This window comes from Dioscorea cayenensis, chromosome 16, assembly GCF_009730915.1.
Source record: "Dioscorea cayenensis subsp. rotundata cultivar TDr96_F1 chromosome 16, TDr96_F1_v2_PseudoChromosome.rev07_lg8_w22 25.fasta, whole genome shotgun sequence".
In the NCBI taxonomy this organism is placed as follows: Eukaryota; Viridiplantae; Streptophyta; class Magnoliopsida; order Dioscoreales; family Dioscoreaceae; genus Dioscorea; species Dioscorea cayenensis.
The window spans coordinates 8,254,831-8,263,054 of record NC_052486.1 but is presented as its reverse complement, the minus strand read 5'-3'; the positions used below and the strand labels follow the sequence as shown (position 1 = coordinate 8,263,054).

At 38.6% G+C, this 8,224-nt stretch overlaps 1 non-coding gene across 1 annotated transcript; it reads left to right on the top strand.

Annotated features, from left to right (window-relative positions):
• Positions 1 to 1,859: 1,859 nt before the first annotated feature.
• Positions 1,860 to 1,966, top strand: LOC120279853. The gene has a single exon (XR_005542154.1). It is a non-coding gene; the product is annotated as a small nucleolar RNA R71 (small nucleolar RNA).
• Positions 1,967 to 8,224: the final 6,258 nt, after the last annotated feature.

Sequence of the window (8,224 nt, the reverse complement as noted above, 5' to 3'; positions counted from 1 at the left end):
AAGATAGAGGGGGAATTATCAGGCTTGGGACCACCTAGCAATGATTCATCCAATTTGTTCGGTTCGCCCATGTCTCCAACAGCCTTGGAGCGTTTCCGGTGGCGTCTCCTAGCCCTCTTCATCTTTCGGAGCACCTTCTTCAGGATCCCCGAGCTAGATGGTACTTCTTCTGTCAAACCAAGCATCATGATTCATTCATTGTCCACCTCTTGGTCAAACAAACCCTCGTACTGGTCCGGATTGAACATTTCCTACAATATTCATCAACAATCTCATCAGTAGTGTCTAGAAGATACAAAGTATCATCGAAATCAAGACAATGCCGCATGGCTTCAGCAAGGCGGTATGTGAGCTTGTCATCTCCAACTCTCAATGTTAACTCTCCATCGTCCATGTCAATCAATGCTTTGGAAGTCTGCAAGAACGGCCTCCCAAGTATCAAGGGTACATCCGCATCTTCATCAATGTCTAGCACCACAAAGTCTACAGAAAATATGTACTTGTCCATCTCGACAAGCACGTCTTCAATGATACCCCTCGGATGTCTCACTATTCGATCCGCCAATTGCAAAGTCATAAGAGTGGGCCTAGGCTCTCCCAAGCCTAGCTTCTGAAAGAAGGTGTATGGCATGACGTTGATAGTGGCCCCTGAGTCCGCCAATGCCATTTCTTCACCCAAATTGCCAATGTTACACGGAATGATGAAACTTTCCGGGTCTTTCTTCTTGTTAGGCATATTCTTTTGCAACACCGTCGAGAAAGAAGCATCTAAGATCACTGAAGCACTGTCCTCCAACTTCCTCATGTTGGTCAACAAAACTTTCAAGAATTTTGCATACTTAGGCATTTGAGCCAATGCCTCAACAAAGGGAATATTGATGTAGAGTTGTTTGAACAAACTCAGGAACTTTTTGTACTGTTCATCCCCGTGGTCATTCTTCAATCTAGAGGGATAAGGAATTCTTGGCTTGAAAGGTGGGGGTGCCACCTCCTTCTCTTTGCTTGCTCCCTTCTCAACCACTATAACCTCGGGTGCGTGTTCATTGGGCTTCTCACTAGGAAGCTTACCCTCAACCTCATGACCACTTCTCATAGTGATCACCTTCACATGCTCTCTAAGGTTGGTCTCGTTGTTACACGGCAAGCTTTCTTGTGGCTTTTCTGATAAGGACTTCGCAATCTGCCCAACTTGATTTTCAAGATTATGCAAAGAGGCGGTGTGGTTGTGAAGTGTAGCCTCAACTGATTGGAACCTTGTATCAGATGATTGCACAAACCTAGTTAAGGCCTTTTCCAAATCTTTCATTCGGGTCTCCAAACCTGAAACTCTGTTTTCCATATTTGGGGCTTGATGTTGTTGTTGGAAACCCGGTGGCCCCATGGCCTTTTGTGGACCTTGGCTGCTCCACGAGAAATTGGGATGACTCTTCTAACCCGGATTGTAGGTGTTTCTGTGTGGGTTTCCTTGATTCCTCATAGCATTACCTACAAAATCGACATTCTCAATCGAAGATGCATCACTAATAGAGATCGGGCAAATGGAGGGAGCATGTCCTCCACCACACTCGGTGTAAGTAGTCATGGTCGCCACTCTATTCGAAGTTAGGAGATCTAACTTCTTACTCAATGATTCCACTTGAGCCGCCAATGAGGTTACTGCATCTATCTCATGGAGGCCGGCCACCTTTTTGTTCTTCTTAGCATTCCATTGGTAGTTGTTTAAGCCCATTTCTTCAATTAGTTGACGGGCCTCACCGGGGGTCTTGCTACCTAAGGTACCCCCTGCTGCCGCATCCAAGAGTTACCTTGTACTCAGATTCAAATAGTTCTAAAAGGTCTAAACAATCATCCACTCGGGGAATCCATGTTGTGGGCACTTTCTCAGGAGCTCCTTGAACCTTTCCCACGTCTCAAATAGAGACTCCAATTCCAATTGTTCAAAGGATGAGATCTCATTCCTAAGCTTTGCAGATTTTCTGAGAGGGCAATAACGGGCAAGAAAAGCTTCTACCATCTCCTCCCATGTGGTAATTGATGCTCTAAGTAATGAGTGTAGCCACTGCTTCGCTCTCCCTTTCAAGGAAAATGGGAAGGCTCTCAACTTGATGGCATCATCCGTTACCGTGTTTATCTTAAGCATGTTGCACACCTTGAGAAAGTCCTCTATATGACTATTCGGATCCTCATCGGCCAAACCATTAAACTGTGCGGATTACTACAATATGTGGATGAATGCCAGCTTCACCTCGATGTTCTGAGCTGTAATCTGGGGAGGTACAATGCTCGATTGTGTCCCCAATACTGAAGGTCTGGCATAATCGGATAATGTCTGCTGTTGCTCATTCTGTTCTTCTATGTTTTCAGATTCTTCTACTCCCATATTAGCTAGATTAGACTGTTCTTGCACAGGTTCTTTCCTTTTTCTTCCAAGTGTACGTTCGAGCTCGGGATCTCCTTCAATCAATATCGAAGGGTTCCCTCGGATCATAACCTGGAGCTGTACCAAAAGAAAGAAAACAAAATAAGAACGATGATAGAAAAGAAGATATGAAATTAAATGAATGAATAACTAAGAAAACAAAGTATCTCTAAACGCCTACTCCCCAGCAACGGCGCCAAAAACTTGACACGACCGTATATGCGTGTAAACCGTAAGTGCACGGGTGTCGAAGTAATAATCCCAGATGAGTGGGTATCATATCCACAGAGAGTAGGGAATAAAGACACTTAAGTTGTTTCTTAACTAATGTGGAAGATAAATAGTGATAAGTGTGACAAAATATGAAATAACGGAAATAAAAGCAACAAGATAGAGAGCATAAGTAAAGGAAAAGGTAAGGTGATTGATAAAGATGGGGTACCCGGATATTGATCCGCCTAGGACAATCGTTCCAAGTGCAAGAAGCCTCCATTATACTTCCTAATTGATGCAACAATGAGTCGTGAAAATCTTTAATTACATGATCTCAAATCTAAGGTCAACCATGCCTAACTCTATACATGTCCCGGAGGAGAGATTGAATAACCTCTCAACCTCGCACTCACATAGAATTGCAATTAACTCTAGGGATTCCAATTGATAAACCCTATTCCTATGTATAGACCTAACCCTTTGGTCCAGGTGGAAGATCTCTCACCACTCGCAACTAAGCCCCAGTGGAAGGTTATCCCTTAGCCCATTCACTCTACTATGGCCACAAAGAACTCTTGGAACATGGAGGTAGGATAGATTACACCGGAGGGGAAAGGGGACGCTCTGCTACTTCTTGACTCACCCTCTCAACCCTCTCCAATCTAGCTTTGTTTAACTCTCATGGTGTATCACTCACGCACAAGAGTTACCAACAAGAACTCTCAAACCTAGTGTCACTCTAGGGGAGTATTCATATAATCAAGTGTCCAAGATTGGAACTCATAATAAACATCAATTAATTGAAAGCATAATAAAGAGATTCAATAAAATGAATACATTCTAGGGTTCACAAATACCCAAGTACTTACTAAGGGTTTAGCTCTCCATGGAGCTAGATACAATCAATGAAATCGAATATAAAAACAAAGCATCCAAAGAAAACTCCCTCGTTAGTCGTGGCGATGGTCTTGTGGAGAGTCATCTACTCGTCGCAAGGGTGCCTTTGTCCGGCCTAGGATACACCTCGCCGGATCAGTGCCTACGAAAGCTCTCCCACTAACCTTCTTCCAAATGGCGCGCGATGTCGGAGCCATAGAACCTCTCTAAAGCCCTAGCCAATACCTCTCAAAATCCTAGCCGCCGCCCTCTCTCAAGTTGGGGAAAAGATGGAGAAATGAATGCTGAAATCGGGGTTGAAATCGGCTTTTAAAGGGCTGGAATTGGGAATCCACACGCCCATGTGGACGCCCCTGTGGAGTTCTCACACGAGCGTGTGGAATTTCCACACGCCTGTGTGGATTCTCTGTTTTCCTATTTTCTCGGCCGGCTGTAAACAGTGCTGCTGCAGTATATTCACTACAGTGTTTTCCACAATACCCTGCTACAGTGCTGGCTTGAAATACTCCCGAATCCATACTTTCATCGAGGTTACGCAAACGGGTACACATTTACGTTGATGATCGCCTTGCTTCTTTAATAACGGACATGTTGGTGGAGATCTTGTTCTATATGCACAAGTCAGAATGCTTAAATGTGACTGCCCTTGTGCCCCTCCAAATAGTTGTGCTAACTCAAGTACGAGGAGGTTGGCACACATACCTCCATTTGGAACCCGACCTATGTTTTCGCTTTTAAACCTTTGCAAGATTTCCTCCAAATTAGTGCATTACGACCTAAATTAGCTTCTTTCTCTAATAATCGGCCTCACAACCCTACCTGCATGAAAGTAACATAAATACACCCATATTAGAGTTAACACCCGAGAAAAGTAATGCTCAACACAAGGAAAGAACACTTTGTATTCTTATCGCACAAGCACTTATCACGACGCAAACAATATGAATACTTTCATCATGTGGTATACGAAAGCGATATTCAGTGTATTGATAAATTATGCATGGATCGCCATTGTTCCATAGTTTATGCCAATTGCTAACCATTACTGGTGGTTTGAGTGATACAAGAAATGTTTTGGTTGAGGAGATGACCGCAATGTTCTTGAATATTGTGGCACACCATGTCAAGAATAGAGTAATTAAGTTTGATTTCGTCCAATCTGCTGAAACAGTTTGTCATCATTTCCACGTCATTTTAAAGGCAATCAAACTTTGTCATAGAGTATTATTAAAGAAACCCGAACATGTCCTCGAGAATTTAATTGATTTTTGGTGGAAGTGGTTCAAGGTAATAATCCAAATCCACATGTTTTTTTATGAAATAATCATAGCAATGGTTTGTAAGAAATAACTTTTTTTTTCAACATAGAATTGCCTTGGAGCACTAGATGGAACTCATATTAGAGTAAATGTGCCTAAAGCTGATCGACCAATATATAGAACAAGAAAATCAGAAATCACCACTAATGTACTCGGTGTTTGTAGCCAAGATATGCAATTTATATTTGTCTTATCTGGTTGGGAGGGCTCGGCTCATGATGGTCGAGTTCTTAGATATGCAGTTACAAAGCCTAATGGATTAAAGGTTCCAATAGGTAAATAAAATATGCTCTCATTGCTTTTCTAATCTATTATTAATAACCAAATGGATCCCTAAACCATTAGCTAATGACATATATTCTATTGTATGTTAGGTTTTTACTATTTGGTTGACTCTGGCTATTCAAACTGACATGGATTTCTTACACCGTTTTGAGGGCAACGTTATCATTTGAGTTCTTGGGCCGATGGATGCCAACCTCGTACAGCTCAAGAGTTTTTTAATATGAAACATGCTAGTGCGAGAAATGTAATAGAGAGAACCTTTGGTCTTCTCAAAATTCGATGCAAAATTCTTGAGTGTCCAAGCTTTTACAATATAGTAGCTCAAAGGCGCATAATTAATGCATGTTGCTTATTGTACAACTTCATTCGGAGAGAGATGCAAGAAAACCCTGCAGAATCTGAAGTAGATAATTTAATGTTAGAAGAGAACACAGAAGATGATGTTGACAACATCATAGCAGTTGATCCAACAGATGAATGGACCCAATTTAGGAATGACATGGCAGTGGACATGTTCAATACATGGCGATCAAGTTGATTTCGATATTTAATATCTATGTACTCAAAACTAAACTTGTAATGTGGTAATCTTTCTTGTAATTGATTTTGATAATTATTATCTATGTTGTCAAAATTCATAGCTTTTGTATGTAGTGCTTGTGGTGTTTGTATCAACGAAGAAAGCAAGTGTTAACCTGACTGAATGTACCCTTTAATTTGTGTGAATGTTATCTTTAGTGATTGATTGAATATTAACTCGTCTTAATGTGTAACATTCAGAAGTGTACAATCTTGGCTGTGATTTTACGTCTGGTCTTAAACTTCATATGTTTGCATTTTATTCATGTTTGCATTTTATTCTGGTCTTAAACATTATCTGGCTCTTATTCCTTCTTTCCCTAGTTCTTAGTGAATGTATTAAAGATGAATGTCAGTAAAGATACCTGCTTTCGGTGTTTGTAAAAATTAAATTGTTTTTCTTTCTTGATTCATATCAAGAGCAATTCTTTGTTTGTTCTGTTTGATATTGCTTTGGGTTTCTTAGCTCTTTGGTATCCAGTTAGTTGATTGTCAATACGATTTTATCTTTACATGACAGTAACTTAGAAATTCTAAGTCATTGCAGTAGTTTATATATTCTTCATTTTGAATGTATTTCTTAAGAATTTATTGGTATGATCTGCAGAAGATGTTGATTCATTTGCCGGTGCCATATTCTTTAATTTTTTATATATAGTTGACTTAGGATCTGGGAGCTTTTGGAATTGTTTCATAAACAATAACTAGTAATCGATGTTGCTAGATCTTTTAGCTCTCTATTTTCTAAAGTTCTCTATTCCCATGCAATGTGTGAATTATTTTTGTACTGGAATTTTTGGTATCTATTTATCTACATGTTCACCAGAAAATCTGTTTTATATTTTTCTTTTGTTTGTTTATGGATGAAATAATTCAAAATACTAGCAAATAATGATATACTTCTCATTTGCAGAAAATATCTTCTTGAAAAAACATGCCATGGTTGATGTGGAAGGAGGGAAGCTAGTAATTTTGGTTCCTAAGTTCGTATAAAATGGTATGGAATTTTGTACACATTGCCTGTAGTAGTTTCTGTGAGTTTTTTTGTTAATACCCTTCTTGTAGCCAAATGATTCTGAAATTCCTTTGTTGCATGAGTTCAATAGCAAAAAAAAAAGGTAGGTTGGTCAACTCTAGAGGTAAGGTTGCTGTTTATTTTTTAATTTTATTATCTTTTCTCTAGTGATGTTGAATTTTTTATACAAAGTGGCTCTTAATTCAAGCACAAATTCAATAACATAGGAAGAGTGCAATCTATTTTATGATGCAATGGCATGAGCTCTAAGAAAATACATATCTTGTTCACTATTGTGGATACTTACTGGCAAGTAAAATTCACACCTTCTTATGGTGCAACTTACCTCATATGTTAGATGTATTTGGGTAATCTGGTTTTCTTCATTGGTTGTTAACAACCTTCTGGACTTCAGAAATAAATTCCACAACACCACCTTGAGATTCAGGTATGCAGTATTGGCTACAAGTTTCTGACTTTTTACCTGGAGAAACTGTATGATTGCACCCAAGCCATCATAACAGACTTAACATTCATGAATTGGAACTTCAAATTTTTATTAGTGTCTTTGTTATTACTGATGACATGTTTGCCTAATATTCTTTAATTTTTTATATTTAGTTGACTCAGGATCTGGGAGTTTTTGGAATGGTTTAATAAACAATAAGTAGAAATCATTCAAAATACTAGCAAATAATGATAATGGCTACCACTATTTTATTTATCTTATTTAATTACATGAATGATTGACTTCTATTGGGTATATAATGCACAGGGTACATGCTTAGCCAGCTATTTGAATTAAATAAATGAAATCCTCAATTCTATGTGAAGACTCGCTTCCCTTAATTGTGTTACCATCTCATTTTTGGTTTGATTTGTTTTAATGACCAAAATTATCCTTATTAGTGTGTTTGGTTATTTAATTTAGTTGGATAGAATCGAATGTTTAATCGAGACTATTTTGTATCCAATTGGTCTTACCTCTGTTAATGCTAATTTTATGACATTTATTAAATGTGGTTGGACATGCCTGTAAAAGTAGCTCATTTTTAGGCATTGGCATAGTTTGTAAGATAACAGATTGTTATCATGCCTCATTATTGGTTTGCATCTCCTATTTGCACTTAATAGTGAAAATGCTTCTTACATGAATATGATCTATTTGTTGAGGGTTCAAGTTTATTTGTGCCATATTACCATGTTTCTTCCTTTTTAAAACAATGTTCATCTCCTTCATATTGTGAAAAGAATTATCATGATTAACTATGAACATAATACATAGTTATTTGGTGTAAAGATTAATAATAGTTGTATAAGCAATCCATCAATTGTTCAGATATATGGAGGAGATAGAGGTGTTGTTTTGTCTTCATTCTCATATTTGCACTGTGAATTGGTCAGATTGTTGTCTTGCCTTAGTGGCAAATATTTATTTTTCAATGGCACTAGAATTTGTAGGGATTGTTGAGAAAGTTAGGTTTGTATGTTTAGTGT